The sequence below is a fragment of the Anolis carolinensis genome, chromosome 3, assembly GCF_035594765.1.
Source record: "Anolis carolinensis isolate JA03-04 chromosome 3, rAnoCar3.1.pri, whole genome shotgun sequence".
NCBI classification, from domain to species: Eukaryota; Metazoa; Chordata; class Lepidosauria; order Squamata; family Dactyloidae; genus Anolis; species Anolis carolinensis.
The window spans coordinates 53475731-53492911 of NC_085843.1; the positions used below are offsets into that span (position 1 = coordinate 53475731).

Sequence of the window (17181 nt, forward strand, 5' to 3'; positions counted from 1 at the left end):
CATGATAGCCATTTATAAATATGTGAGAGGAAGTCATAGGGAGGAGGGAGCAAGCTTGTTTTCTACTGTCCTGCAGACTAGGACGCGGAACAATGGCTTCAAACTACAGGAAAGGAAATTCCACCTGAACATCAGGAAGAACTTCCTCACTGTGAGAGCTGTTCGGCAGTGGAACTCTCTCCCCCGGGCCATGGTGGAGGCTCCTTCTTTGGAGGCTTTTAAGCAGAGGCTGGATGGCCATCTGTCGGGAATGCTTTGAATGAGATTTTCCTGCTTCTTGGCAGGGAGTTAGATTGGATGGCCCATGAGGTCTCTTCCAACTCTACGATTCTATGATTCTATGAAGAGTATGATTTTGGGAGTAAATTAGAAGAGCAAGGTGGTTTTCACTTTTGCTTGGGCTCCCATGCTTACCACACATCCTGAATTGGCCTGCAGTATCTTATCAGAATACATTCTAGTTAGCTTTAAAGTCTTCCATTCAAAATTAGCCCAAGGAAGGCAGGATATAAATATTGAGACTGTTGTTCTTTTTGTTCTAATTTTACCTACATATTCATGGTTTTGTGTCCAAACTCTTTTTTAAAATACCCCAGATTCCCCCCTCTCGCTTCCTTATTTGTGTTCTTCTTCCTCACCCTCCCATTGATCATGATTCACATCTAGACTCAGGCAATTTTTCCAAAACTGACTTTCCATTGAGCCCATTTTAATTATTATTCAGAAATTATAGTCAAGGTTAACACCTTGACTATAATTTCTGAATAATAATTAAAATGGGCTTTAGCAATATTACATCAGTTAAGAATTGGGATCATTTTCTTTAATACAGGCATTCCTCATCTCTCGCTTGATTTCTGTGGATCTGGGTAAAGGAAACAATTGTTGTGTTTCTTGACAGCAGCCTTTTTAGCTAGTTCTGGTACAGGTATGTCTGAATTAACAAAGTAGATGTGTGTTCCCAGACCTTACTTCTTCAACAATGGTAGAAATAACATGGAAAGAATAGGGATCGGTCCCAGCACCACAGCAACAAAGAGCAGTTCAGCACATTTCAACAAACCTTTTATTCGAAACCAAGAATGAACCTGCTGTCCTGCCACAATCGCAATACTTTAATTACAGAAACATACTGGTTTTATTGCACTTGAAGGCTTCTTCCAAAATTCATCCAAAGGTGGTGGGTTTTTTTTTTTATCAGACCCCACTTTTCTTATAATTTTCATTTAGGTGACCAAACATGTAAATCTATGCTTCTTTAACATAGTGGAAGTAGCTGGTGAGGTAGCCTTATCTGCTCTTACCTTTTCTGTCTGTTTTGCTGTTCTTGCATATTGAATAATAGACTATGGAGGCAGCTTCCATTTACTTTGCCTGCTGTACAGTTACAGTAGTACAGAATCCTATTATTTTTCCATTCAAGCTTGACTGTCTTGTTTAGTAGAAACACACTGCTGCACTCAAACACTGAAAGTCTGTGTTTCTTTCGACGTTCTTCACCAATCTTCCATTGCCAATCTGCTTAAAAAAAACCTTCCTGTTAAAGAGATGATAAGAAAGAAGATTGGAGTGGGGTACGCATTAAAAATCTTTGGTAAAAAGGGAGCTTCTTTTTCAAAGGCTTTGTTACTTAGGTATATCTGTATTCTAAGATCATTAGAATTCATAAAAATATGACTCCATCAACAAAGCAAATTAATTGCGAAAATTGTCTCAATATTTCCCAGAACCTTCGGCTTAGCCTATGATCTCTCATTTGTTTTCTCTCCACCACCAACAAGAAGAAATTGTGGAAGTAATTTCCTTGCGGGTCCCACCTTTTTTTTAGATTCCTCAGCCTTTAAATACATGCCATAAAGCTTGACATTGACCCCCTGCCTCTTCTTCCATCTTGTGATAGAAGAGGAAACATCCAGAGAGGAACATTTCAGTTAGGTCCATAACAGAGTTGTGCCTTGAAATCTCAACAGTTTTCTCCTCCTAATCAACTTGAACTTTGTTGCCAGTAGACAGTCCTTGCCGTCTTAGGAATCTAGGTGGATGTAGCTCTTCTCTGATTGTCATAAGGCCCCAGGCATCCTTTCTGACCCATATTAGGGAATATGCAGAGGCTTAATCAGAGAAATTTGTGTACTCACCCCTGCTACATTTCTGTTAAACTGTTTCTGAAAGACAAAACCTTCTGAGCAATAAAAAATTTCATCCTTTTTCAAGAATAGGGGTGATAGAATAGCCACATGTGACACATGATTCATAACGTTATATGAACACCCAAGACAGAAGGAACAAAATGGTATGTATTGATTTTTCAGATGACATGCCAGGTAGAAGATAATGACAATGATATAGCTATTTAGGAAGAGTTTTCACTGCATGCCAATACACCAGAAATGAGAAATGGGATATCTTGGATTTCTATGAGTCTCAAAGACAGTTCTTCCTGCTTGTTTTCATTTGTGTTTCTACATTTCCAGTTATATGCATATTTTCCTTGAAAAGCAAGGCTGTTTTGTACAATTGTTTATTCTACTTCTGAAAGGGAATGTATGAATAGACAATGGTTGAGGATAATTTAATTCAACAAGGAAATCCAATTACCTCGGTATAAAATGGAGCATTGTTTATGTTTTGTTTTCTTTGTATTTTAAAAGAAATATATGCATTTCCAATAACTGTAAATGCATTCTTATATTTCCAAACAAACGGCATTGTTAAATGCTCTCCAGTGAATCTGTAGTCAAATGGTGGGAGACGCTGTTGTCACTTTATTAAATCAGACTACTAAGATATGCAGACATGCATTTTGTGTTGCTGGTGTAGGATGATATGTAATAGCCTGCGGTTTAAATCAGAATCTCTTTGTGTCTATACCCCTATCATTGCCTCTAAATGTACAGATGAGCTGGAGTTCTGCAGAAAAACACTGAATTTAATATTTTATTTAAATTTCTTTAGTAGATGGAAAGTTTCATAAAACCATATTATAATGAGTACTGCGGCTGTTTTTTAATTTTAATATTCTCTGCTTTCTATGGTTTTTAATATGCTTGTGAGCACACCCAAGGTACAAGTTGTAGAACAGCAGATGCAGGAATCAATTGAATAAATGCCCAAGCACCTCTTTTAGGTGCTGATACTACCAAGCCAGTAACTCTGCTCATCAGTAACCACTACCATTGAAACCAGTTTTCTCCACTGCCAGATATAGTCCCAGGACATACTTTCCAATGTTTTGTAGAAAATTAATTTCTTGAAAAATAAACAAACCAATTGGGTCCTATCTATACTAACATAAAAGTAGTGCAGGCAGTCCCCAAGTCACAGACAAGATAGGTTTTGCGGGTTTGTTCTTAAGTTGAATTTGCATATAAATCACATTTTTAAGTGTAACAGAGAGAGAGGGGGCACTTTGGGTAGCATAGGGAAGGGTTAACACCCCTGTGGTGTTTGTTTTGCTGTCTGTGCCCCTGTTCAGAAGATTTCACTTCACTTTCTGTTGCTGTGGTAATTGGAATTTGAAAAATGTGGCTTCTTGTGAAAACAAAAATTGGTGAGAAAGCTTCAGTAGAGACACCTTTTCCACCAAGATTACTTTTCCAGGAGTGAATTTCCCCTCCTAGGGGTAGATTTCTCTCACTTCCTGTTGACTCATCCCTGTTCCTAACTATGAGTCATTTCTAAGTTGGGTGTTTGTAACTCGAGGACTGCTTGTATATACCACCATCTAGTCAAAACCCCTTAATATATTCCAAGCCAACATTATTAGTTTATAATCCATTCCTTGTCATATACTATAATATTTCCAATAATATTTGAATATGATTGGCAGGTACATATGCTTAAGAGTATGGTTCAGAACAAAGGCAAATAATACAATGCCCTCCATTTGTATTACATCCTTCATGCTTCCCAACTCTTGGTTATGCTCATGGCATCTAATGGGAAATATAGCTCAAATTATCTGGAATATGCCATTTTGTATACTTCTTGTCTAGTAAGAATGTTTTAGGAATCTTTACAGTGATCTTTTGCTGTTCACCCTTTGACCATGGTTCTGCAGAACAGGACTCATCCCATCCAAGATCTAAATAGTCTCAATGCTATTGGAAAAAGTATACATGTCCTACTGGAAGATCCTTGTGCAACTGAAGGGTTGCTGTTTGAGATTTGTCTGCTGTCCCTTTCCTGGGTTAAGTGCATTTTTGTCATTCCTGCCCTGTTCTGTGCCAAGAAAAGGCATCTCCCCTTAAAGTCTTCAAAATTACTGGCATTCTGACATTTTTGTAAAGCTTACAAAAGAGAATGGAGCCTGATCATTACAGTGTGTTGTTTTATAGCCCCCCCCCCCCTTTTAGGTTAGCTTTATACCCCAGAGCCTAATCCCTGCATTACAGTTGTTTTGAGGAAATCAATTTGCATTCACATCTCTATTTATTTGCTAATGGCATTTTTGAAACTCATGTCTGTGAATCAATTGCCACAGCAAAAGCTGAGGTATTTTGAAAGAAAATATTGAACTATGAGTACTACAAAGATAATAAATGTTATCTCATTTTGAATTTTATTGACCATGTGCAGTTGAATAAAAATCCCACCTCACCTAGAAAAGCTACAGTCTATCTGTCATATTGCAGGTTCCCTAGTTGGCTCAGTCATTAATGAAGAAATTGACACAAACTACAATGGGCTGACACTGTGATTGTGCTGGAGACAGAGTGAATGGCTGAATGAAAAATTTCATTTTGAAAGCTAGGTGAGTTTTTTTGCTAGCTGTAAGTAATGGCCCAAAAGAAGATAGCTTCTGGGATAAAGTTCACTTATTTTCTCAGTGTCCCCACCACCATACGCTTTTTTGATAAACAGCATGGAACAAGACAGGAATGTTAAGCATGCTGTCAAATCCTAGGAGGGAAAAATAAACTTCCTCCATCTTCAGCAAACCATTTGTTCGATTACGCTTCTTACTTATTTGTAAGTAAGTACATTTGAAGTCCATTATACTTATTTCAGTATAAAAATGTTTAGAGTTGAAATGTCAATCTCTCTCCCTCTCTCTCACACACACACTTCAGTGCCACATATGACTGTATGTACATACGCACACTTAAATGTAATATTCTATACAGTGTTCCCTCACTTATTGCAGGGGTTACGTTCCAGGAACACCCACAATAAGTGAGAATCCGTGAAGTAGGGACGCTATATTTATTTTAAAATTTATACATTATTTTAGTAGTTATACACTATTTTAAGTCTTTTTCAACCAATTGTGTGTTGATAAATCACCTCCTTCTCCTCCCTTGACACTTGGGCTCCTTTTATCTTCCTTCTGCTTCTCCTTCCTCCCTTCCTTAGGCTGTAAATTGTAATTTTTATGATTTATAATATTATTTTAGAGTATATTGAAAAACCGCGAAACAGCGAATCCGCAAAAAGTGAACCGTGAAGTAGTGAGGGAACACTGTATACGCAGAAGAGACCTTTAAACTCATGGCTGGAAACCTTTTCCATAGGAGCCTACCAATGCTGCAAAGTCATATCCAGCTGTTCTAGGCATTGAATGTTTTCCCTTTATATGTATGTAAACAACCTTGAGTCCCTACAGGGAGAGAGGGCAGTCTAGAAATAAAGTATTATATATTACATATATAATGAGCATCCTTTGTCCAGAATTATGTAAATTGAAATACACCAAAAGTTGGAATTGCCTACATAGGAGGCTAAGATGGTGGCATCTTTGCTCTCTGATGGTTCAAGTTACACAAACTTGAACAAAGTTATAAACATTATGTGTAAAATTACCTTCATATATGAACATAAATTAATTTTTTGTTTAGATTTGGGTCTTATCTCCAAGATATCTCTTTATGTACATCACAGGCCTGTATGCAAATCAAAAAAAAAAAATCCAGAACACTTCTGGTCTTATGCATTTCAGCTATGGGATTTCAAATTGTACAGTCATATAGCAGATACAACCCAAGGAAAGGGACTTTTCTGTTTGTTTCACTCTTACTGTATAACATTCTCTCCATGGAGATCTACGAGATTGTATCAATTAATACTATTATACTACATCACTTGAGTATTCAGCCCTTGAAAATATAGAGCTAAAGGAGTGAAATGATTCCATTGCAATGTGTTGTCTGACATGACCTTATGAAAACTAAATGTTGTAGGAGCCACATAACTTATTTTTACAAATAACCTCAGACCACTGAGGGAAACTTTCTTAATGGTATTTGTAGTAAGTTCTTGTTATATATGGGGTGTTCAAATTGGGTTATTTTCTAAATTGGTGTATGATGTTTTTAGCTGATTATATATTTTATGTATTGATGTACATGTATTTTTGTTTTTAATCCTTTGTACACCGCTTTGAATCCCACCCATGGGAAAAAGCAGGATGATAATAATAATAATAATAATAATAATAATAATAATAATAATAATAATAATAATAGTGCGGTTTTCTGGCATTGTATATTTCTGCCGCTTCTGTGACTGTTCATTTGTATTTTGATTCCGTAGCCCACTTGTCAATGGATGTCCAGAATCAGCAGCATCCAGCGCGGTCCTTTTTATCCTGGGTGACGACCGAGCCAGTATAGACTTCGTTTTGGTTTGATTCTCCATAATGCTAATGGGTTAGGTGCTCTTAGTTCTGCTCCTCAGCTGAGGCCTCTCTGGCTTGGTTGGACCTGCCGGTAGTTACACTACCGCCAGGACAGCCCTCAGTCATCATTGGAGCAGTTAAGTCCCCCCACCACGTCAAGGTGGTACCTGCACAACAAAACATTTCATTGAAAGTTCCTTGACAAAATTGAAGGAAAAGCTGATAAGGAGAAGACCTGACTATAGCTCACAAATGGGACAATGAAGGAGACAGAAGGCCTGATCCTTGCAGCCCAGGAGCAAGCCATCAGGACAAATGCAATTAAGGCCAAGATCGAAAAATCAGCTGATGACCCAAAATGCAGACTCTGCAAGGAAACCGATGAAACCATTGATCATATCCTCAGCTGCTGTAAGAAAATCGCACAGACAGACTACAAACAGAGGCACAACTATGTGGCCCAAATGATTCATTGGAACTTATGCCTCAAGTACCACCTCCCAGCAAAGAACGGGTGGGATCACAAACCTGCAAAAGTATTGGAAAATGAGCACGCAAAGATACTGTGGGACTTCCGAATCCAGACTGGCAAAGTTCTGGAACACAACACACCAGACATCACAGTTGTGGAAAAGAACAAGGTTTGTATCATTGATGTTGCCATCCCAGGTGACAGTCACATTGACGAAAAACAACAGGAAAAACTCAGCCGCTATCAGGACCTCAAGACTGAACTTCAAAAACTCTGGCAGAAACCAGTGCAGGTGGTCCCAGTGGTGATGGGCACACTGGGTGCCGTGCCAAAAGATCTCAGCTGGAAACAATAGACATTGACAAAATTACGATCTGTCAACTGCAAAAGGCCACCCTACTGGGATCTGCACGCATCATCTGAAAATACATCACACAGTCCTAGACACTTGGGAAGTGTTCGACTTGTGATTTTGTGAAACGAAATCCAGCATATCTATCTTGTTTGCTGCGTCATACAATAAAATAATAATAATAATAATAATAATAATAATAATAATAATAATAATAATAATAATAATTGTGCCAAAACAAAAAAATCCTTCCTGAGAAAATTCTTTCTGTAACTTCTTACTCATCATGGCTCATTCAAATATGATCATAAAGTAGCAAAAATATTTGTGTTTGGAACCATCCATCGTGGTAACATACCTTTTGATTTAAACACTATAGAGCTGACTTCCAAAAAATGAAGGAATTACTGAGCGGCATTCCATGGATGCCGATATTAAAAAACAAGGGAGTTAAGGATGGATGGGAGTTTTTCAAAAGTGAAATACTCAAGGCGCAAATGCAAACAGTGCCAACAAAGAAGAAAAATAAGACAAGTGCAAAGAAGCCAGAATGGATGTCCAAAGAACTTCTAACCGAGCTAAAGCTCAAAAGTGACATGCACAAGAAGTGGAAAAGGGGGAGAAATCACCAAAGAAGAATTCAAACGTATAGCCAACACCTGTAGGGAAAAGGTTCGCAAGGCTAAAGCACAAAATGAGCTCAGGCTTGCCAGGGACATAAAAAACAACAAAAAAGGCTTTTTTGCTTACGTTGGTAGAAAAAGGAAGAAAAAGGAGGCGATAGGGCCATTGCAAGGAGAAGATGGGGTGATGGCGACAGGGGACAGGGAAAAGGCAGAACTACTTAATGCCTTCTTTGCCTCAGTCTTCTCACAAAAAGAAAGCCATCTTCAACCTCAGAAACATGGAATGGACGAAGGATTGGGGGAAATCCAACCCCAAATAGGGAAACAAGTTGTCCAGGAACACCTGGCCACTCTAAACGAATTCAAGTCCCCAGGGCCAGATCAGCTACATCCAAGAGTACTGAAGGAACTAGCGGAAGTTATTTCAGAACCACTGGCAATTATCTTTGAGAGTTCTTGGAGAACGGGAGAAGTCCCAGCAGATTGGAGGAGGGCGAATGTGGTCCCTATCTTCAAGAAGGGAAAAAAGAACGACCCAAACAATTACCGTCCGGTCAGCCTCACATCAATACCAGGCAAAATTCTGGAAAATATCATTAAGGAAGTGGTCTGCGAACACTTAGAAACAAATGCGGTCATTGCTAATAGTCAACACGGATTTACCAAAAACAAGTCATGCCAGACTAATCTGATCTCTTTTTTCGATAGAGTTACGAGTTGGGTTGATACAGGGAATGCCGTGGATGTAGCGTACCTGGATTTCAGTAAGGCCTTCGACAAAGTCCCCCACGACCTTCTGGCAAACAAACTAGTAAAATGTGGGCTAGACAAAACTACGGTTAGGTGGATCTGTAATTGGCTAAGCGAACGAACCCAAAGGGTGCTCACCAATGCGTCGTTTTCATCATGGAAAGAAGTGACAAGTGGAGTGCCGCAGGGCTCCGTCCTGGGCCCGGTTCTGTTCAACATCTTTATTAACGACTTAGACGAAGGGTTAGAAGGCACGATCATCAAGTTTGCAGACGACACAAAACTGGGAGGGATAGCTAACACTCCAGAAGACAGGAGCAGAATTCAAAACGATCTTGACAGACTAGAGAGATGGGCCAAAATTAACAAAATGAAGTTCAACAGGGACAAATGCAAGATACTTCACTTCGGCAGAAAAAATGGAAATCAAAGATACAGAATGGGGGACGCCTGGCTTGACAGCAGTGTGTGCGAAAAAGACCTTGGAGTCCTCGTGGACAGCAAGTTAAACATGAGCCAACAATGTGATGCAGCAGCTAAAAAAGCCAACGGGATTCTGGCCTGCATCAATAGGGGTATAGCGTCTAGATCCAGGGAAGTCATGCTCCCCCTCTATTCTGCCTTGGTCAGACCACACCTGGAATACTGTGTCCAATTTTGGGCACCACAGTTGAAGGGAGATGTTGACAAGCTGGAAAGCGTCCAGAGGAGGGCGACTAAAATGATTAAGGGTCTGGAGAACAAGCCCTATGAGGAGCGGCTTAAAGAGCTTGCCATGTTTAGCCTGCAGAAGAGAAGGCTGAGAGGAGACATGATAGCCATGTACAAATACGTGAAGGGAAGTCATAGGGAGGAGGGAGCAAGCTTGTTTTCTGCTGCCCTGCAGACTAGGACACGGAACAATGGCTTCAAACTACAGGAAAGGAGATTCCACCTGAACATCAGGAAGAACTTCCTCACTGTAAGAGCTGTTCGACAGTGGAACTCTCTCCCCGGGGCCGTGGTGGAGGCTCCTTCTTTGGAGGCTTTTAAGCAGAGGCTGGATGGCCATCTGTCGGGGGTGCTTTGAATGCGATTTCCTGCTTCTTAGCAGGGGGTTGGACTGGATGGCCCATGTGGTCTCTTCCAACTCTACTATTCTATGATTCTATGATTCTATGATTCAAACTATATAGTGCGTATACTGTAGATAGTTCTGAGTCATCTCATCATTTCAGTATAACTCAATAATGCAGCTGACCTGGATCAGCATTCCAAACATTTATTTTACTTACTTGTGTAGCACATCCATGCCCTGGAGGACTGCAGTAAAACAGATTGGCTTTTTTATTTATTGACAGCTACTGCTCCAGAGTACAAATATCATTTTAATGGAGGTCCTTTTGCACTATAAACATTTTAATGTAGTAAAAAGGTTCCTCCAGTGCCACATTTAAAGTTTTATATAGTTAAGACACACTTGTTGAAACAAGTGTTTATTCACCAGCTCTTTTTTAATGTTTTTAAACTTCATCGGGTTCTTATTGTCTTTGCAAATTTCCCCAACATAAGATGGACAGTACTATAGGTCCATAACAGCTTGAAGTAGTTGAAAAAACGATGTCCATTTTGTGACTTGATAGAGTATGCTAATTATCAAACAGTTAATAAGGGCCGATTGAATCTGTCGGTTTTGTTAGACCAGTGAAAACTACATTATTCTAAGTGCCCAAGCTGAAAAGAAGCTGCTTTTTTCTTTAGCCCTGAAAGTCTCCTGTGACGAAGTTCATGAGCCCTGTTGATCTTCCTATTAATTTACTATTGTATTGATTTTCCATTGTAACTTTACACCCATAAAATGGCAGCAAGTGTTAGGTCATGTTCTGACTATTTGTTATGCACTTCTGCAGTGCATTAAAGTCATAGGGTGTCTTGCACATATTTGTTAATGGTTAGTAAGCACAAACTCATCAGTTCCCATATAATTTGATATCAAATTCTCAGAAAACAATACATGAGGCAATTATCTTGTGTGTGGACTCTATCTCTTAAAACTGCAGGTAAGATATGGTCTTTCATGTGGTTGTCCTTCAAAATCTGTGAACATAGAAAATCAGATGCAAGGAGAAATATCCTAACCTACTTCTTGGAGTAATGGTATTACAGGTCAGGTTTATTTTGCTTGCCAACTTTCAGACCTGTGAACATATATATAGAGTATAAGATATAGGATATAAGATATAATGCAGAAAGTTTTGTATATTCATATGTGTGTATGTGCATACATGTTTAACCAAGAATAAAAAGACAGGTTAATGCTAGACAGAATGCCTACTTCAATGTAGATAAAGAAATAAGATGTCCTGGATGTCTATCTACATTGAGATATAAGTAGACTTGACTGCTAATAAATCCTCCTAGCAGGTGCAATTTAATGGAAGACAGTCTATTCCCATATCAGCCTACATAAGTTCTAATATTCTTGGGGTCAAGTTTTTTCTCAGCATCAAAAGTTTTCACAGTCTTCTTCATGGATGCTTCCAGGCTATGGAATTCTGGCATGGGAGACAGAATTGGCTTTTCTTCCATTGGCAAGTAAAGACAAGCATTTGGTGACTAGGGACCTCATCACATGGAGGTTGAAAACTGTGGGGCAGAGTAAGGCTTCGTCTCCTTACCGTTGGTGGATGTGGGATCCGGCTTCCTCCCTGTCTTCTTCTGTGAAGCGGGACTCCACTTCTTGGCGCTGACAGTACGATGCAGGCACAAAACTCAATGAAGCCCTGTTGGAAGTAAACCTGTGCTGGCGGTGCCGAGAAGCACAGAGCATACGCTTCTGGACCAAAATAACTTGAATATGCTCCATTGTTTTCTTGACATGGTTTATAATGATTTTTAGTACTGATGCTTTCATATAGTATTTTAATTTTGTTTTGCTTATCACTTCTTACTACTAATTTTAATTGGTATTTTAACTTGCGTGTGAGCCAACTTGGATCTTATTTGGGAGAAGACAAGATTTATATTAAATCTCTACATACCTACGTACACAGACAGATAGACAGACAGAGTGATAGAGAGGAAGTGGTGGTGGTGGTGGTGATGATGATGATGATGATGATAATGATAATGACAGTGAAAATAAGAAAAGCAATGTTTGGGAAGCAAAGGTATTTTGAAAATACCACCATCCCACCATTTCTGCTCAACATCATATGAAATAACAGTTTTATCATTCAGAATTCACAATGTACCGCTGCTAAAAACTAAATGTGAAATGGTGAACAGCCAATAAATAATTTCAAAGCTTAAAGCTTCTTGAAACTTGCTTCATTTTTACCCCATTTTCCCCACCCCACCCTGAAAGATTTGTAGTGCTTTCAGATGTGAAGCTTAATAAATAAATAGTCTCTGTCAGAAGGCTGTTCAGTCTTTTTTTGAAAATATATATATATATATTTGAAGCACCTTTCATGTGTTATACACTTAAAAACCATTTCTATTAAAAAGACATCAAACTGACACTTGTAGCATGAGATGACTGACCTCATGTAGCTTTCTCTCTGCACCTATTGATTCTTTCTTTCTCCTTCATTTTGACATTTCAAATGATTACATTTAAGAGTTACGACTTTGGAAATGTCAGGTTTAAGGGCTGGTTTTTATTGTTTGGATAGAGTAATGTTTGAAATTGTTTACTTATCTTTTTGAAACACTAAGCAGAATGCCTTAATGCTGAACTGTCTCAATAGTAAGTCAATAGACTATTGTTTCTTCAGAGTTTTCCAATATGTCATTTAAAAACAAAACAGAACAGAACAGGAGTTAATTGACTCAATTTTGGAGGTATCAATAACATCCCATATAGATTTCCTGCATCTCCATGTATTCAATCAACTAAACAACTTTTTGCAAGGAGTCTTTTGTTCAACATCATGGGTGTAAGCAAGCTGTGAAGTACATCATTATGTAGAGAAGTCAATGAGAGGTATAATGGATACAAATACCAATTTCCTTCTTACAATTGATATTTTTTCTTCAAGAGAAAAAAATTACAGATGGAGTGAATCATTATTGTTATCTACTGAAGTAGTAAGATAGTGATTTCCCTAAGGTTGTTCAGTGAACTTCATAGCTGGGTTTTACATCTTCAGAATGAACACTCAAGCCATTGATCCAACAATCTGCTTTAAATATTTATTTATTTATTTAAAACATTTATATTCTGCCCTTCTCACCCTGAAGGAGCACAACATATATACGGCAAACATTCAATGCCGGAGCATAAAATAAACCATAAACATACATAAACACTAAAATCCGTTATCTTCACATTAAAACCATTCTTTAAAATCATCGCAAGACAGCCGCACTGTATCTGGTCAGCAGGGTGAAATTTCCTATTGCTGCCGTTATTGCACTGCCCCAAAGGCTTGGTCTCACAGCCAGGTCTTCACCATCTTTCTGAAGGACAGGAGGGAGGTGGCTAATCTAATCTCCCCAGGAAAGGAGTGCCATAGCCGGGGGAGCAATCACTGAGAAGGCACTGTCTCTTGTCCCCGCCAATTGTGCCTGTAACAGTGGCAGGACCGAGAACAGGGCCTCTCTGGAAGAAATATAAAAAGCTTGCACTGAAAACATTTTCTCATGCATTTGTTTTATATTACAGTTACTGCATTAAGTATGTACTTAAGTATGTACTCACTGAGAGATTTGTTTGAGAGTTTTGGTTGTGGGATCCTGGATAATTCAATGACTGGGTTTCCAAGCACTTTTATTGAAAGCGTTTTAAAAGTACGACCTGTCTATTACCATTATGTCCACATTCTTGACCCCTTGAGGAGCTGCTACCAAAACTTCCCCAACTTCCTCAACCAAACTTTCCAAAACCAAAACTTTTTCAACCAAAATTCAAACCAATTTAGGGAGAGCTTCTTCCATGGGAAATTGAGATGAAAGGCCAAAGAGCAGCTTTGGTTATGAACCATATACTAGAAGCTGCGTTTGGAAGATGCATTGCTCTGAGCAATGATATTCACAGTGGTTAGTCAACATAGCCCTGAGATCATCAGGAGAGGCCCTTTTCTCGATCCCACCACCGTTGCAAGCGTGTTTGGTGGGAATGAGAAAGAGGCCTTTTCGGTGGTGACCCCATGTCTCTAGAACTCCCTTTATTTGTGGCCTTTCAATCACAAATAAAAACCTTTTGTGGAGCCAGGCCTTCTCAAATGACTTATAATAGGCAACTGCCAGATAGTTGCTGGTAATATCTACCTCTGAATATTATATTGGAACTGACAATGTTCTGATGCAGCCTAATGAAAATTGAGGTTTTTTAGGATCTTAATATAACCTGTTTTACCTTAGTGGCCTGAGGTTAGGAAATTTGTTAATGTCATATGTTGTAATTTATTAATTTGTTATATATGGTTTAAGTAATAGGTTATCAGCATTAGTTGGCTTATGATGTTTTGTTGAATGTGTATTTTATGTAATCTCTGTTTTTAACCACTGTACACTGCTTTGAAACCTACATGGGAGAAAAGTGGGATAAACAACAACAACATCATCATCATCAACAACAACAACAACAACAAGAATGCAAGATTATTGCATTAGAGTTTGATGTGACCCTTGGGTCTTGAATTGCTTACCTGTTATGTCCAACCATATTACCCCACATGTCATCTAACTGATGCCATTCCGCTATGAAAGATGAATTGCCATGACAGAGATCCTATTACTCTCAAGCAGTTGTGCCACTATCACTGGAATAGCAGGACACTTATTTTGGAGAGCATAAAACGATTGCATCAAGTGTGGAAGAAATAATTTTGTTACAGGGAACCTTTCCAGTGCACTTGAATTTGTTTGTTGGACTCTTTACCTTTAAAATCCTGAGTCTGGGCTGATTCTTGAGTGTGGGTTAGCTGTAATTAAGACTTGCTGTTCTGTCATTGTTTGCAAGGTGAGGCAAGGCTATTGTTATTGAAAGTGTTGGCTTCCTGTTGAAGCTTTCTGAGCCAGAGTTCACGCAGAGGTGAGGAGAGGAAGCAGGAAAGCAGCTTGCTCCTTGGTTTAGGTAAGGCCTGTCTAATATTTCCTTAAAAACCTGAGAGTGTGCACTCTTTTCTTAGATTGCCTACTCTTTTCTTAGATAGCCTTAAAAGCCTTAAAAACCTGTGCTTGTTGGACTCTTTACCTTTAAAAACCCACCACTACAGTAAAACACATTCTTACAGTATATACAATAAACAAAACAACTTTAAAAATACACACACATGAAGGTGGATAGCATTCTGCCCATAACACACACAATCCTCCTCGGTCACTTCACTCACCAAGAGATGGACCAACAGCAAATACTTGCCACCACATGCACCAGCTGTGGCATGTTCTGCTTTTTCACACAAAAACTAGTCAACTACATCTGCTCCAAATGCAAACAGATGACTCTGATGGAGCAGAGGATCCAACAGCTCGAGCACCGTATTAAGACCCTTAAGGACATTCAGGCACTCGAGCTCTTCTTGGACACTGCACAACACACTGCTGTAGATCTGCAGCCTGCATCACACCAACACCACCATGACCATGATCAGGAACCTTATGGGGAGATCAACTCAAAGGTAGACAACCCTCAGGCTTGGAAGGAGGTCACCCATAGAAGGAGACACAGGACCAGGCAGCCTCCGCAGAACTCCTCTGCTCAGCTGCATTTACACAACAGATTTGAAATTCTAACACCATTAACATACAATCAGGAAACACATCTTGTGGAGGACCACAGTTTCTTAGATACCACTCAGTGGGCCACCCTTGATCAATGCACAGGGGATAGCCCTGACGGGGACAGTGCATCACCACATTCACACTTATGTAATCATGCAAATGCTCCATCCCCAATCGTAGACGAGGAGCAACAGGAACATCCTTGGGAGAGTAATGGGCTCTCGGATGTATCTCAATGGATTGTCATTGATGAATGCACTGGGGATGTTGAGGAGGAGGACAACACTTTACACCTGCATGATTCACTTCAACAGGAACACTCTTCAGGGGACATACACATTGTCTTGCACAAAAGGGACCCTGTCAATCCTCAAAGGAAACAGGTCTTGGTAGTAGGTGACTCCCTCCTTAGAGGAACGGAAGCCATCATTTCCAGACCGGATGGGATGGCTCGAGAAACATGCTGCCTCCCGGGGGCAAAAATACACCATATCACTCAGAGGCTCAGCAGGCTCCTAAAGCCCCATCACCCTCCCCACATTATGTTTATTCATGTAGGTACCAATGACACCGCTAGGCATACTTTTCAAAAGATCACAAATGATTTTCGAGCTTTGGGAACAAAGCTAAAACTGTATAATGTACATGTGATCTTTTCATCCCTCCTCCCCGTTGTAGGACACAGCTCTACAAGGGCCGGAAAAATAGTACAGGTCAATAACTGGCTCAGAAAATGGTGCCAAGAGGAGCATTTTGGCTTCCTTGACCATGGTCTACTCTTCCAGGAGGATGGCCTATTGGCAAGTGATGGGGTGCATCTCACACAAGCAGGAAAACATCTTTTTGCACACAGACTCACAAACCTCATCAGGCGCACTTTAAACTAGATCCACTGGGGGAGGGGAACAACAGCCTGGCGAACACTATATTACCCGCGACCACAGGGAACCGCCAAAAGGCTAAACGGAGGGCTGCACAAACACAGCAAGGACCAAGTACGGAGAGCACAATAATCCCAAATAAACAGCTCAAGGGGAGGTCACAGGGGCTTACATGTCTTTACACCAACGCTCAGAGAAATAAGCAAGACGAACTCCAACTCTTAGCACAGCACCACACATACGATGTCCTAGGCATCACTGAAACCTGGTGGGATGACTCCCATCACTGGAATGTAGCCATTGAGGGCTATAACCTCTTTCACAGAAATAGAACAAAAGGGAGAGGAGGGGGAGTAGCTTTATATGTCAAAAACAGTTACGTTGCAGAAGAAATGCAAGACTGTAATCCGGGAAACCAGCTTGAAAGATCTTGTCGTGGGTGTCTACTACAGACCTCCGAGTCAGGATGAAGGACTTGATGAAGCCTTCTGTCAACAGCTGACCAAACAGGCACAAAGAAGAGATAAAGTAGTCATGGGCGATTTCAATTATTCCGATATCTGCTGGAAAACAAACTCAGCCAAGAGTACAAAGTCCAACAAATTCCTCACTTGCCTTGCAGACAATTTTATGGTCCAGAAGGTAGAAGAGGCAACAAGGGGATCAGCAACTCTTGATCTAATCTTAACAAATGTGGAAGACCTGATCAATACAGTTGAAGTGGTTGGATCCTTAGGGGCAAGTGACCATGTGCTCCTGCAGTTTGCAATACA

The 17181-nt window shown here is 39.8% G+C and overlaps 1 protein-coding gene across 10 annotated transcripts in view; it reads left to right on the forward strand.

Annotated features, from left to right (window-relative positions):
• Positions 1-17181, forward strand: part of epha6 (EPH receptor A6) — a 579601-nt gene that overhangs the window by 332136 nt on the left and 230284 nt on the right. The gene's annotated exons all lie outside the window — the stretch shown is intronic.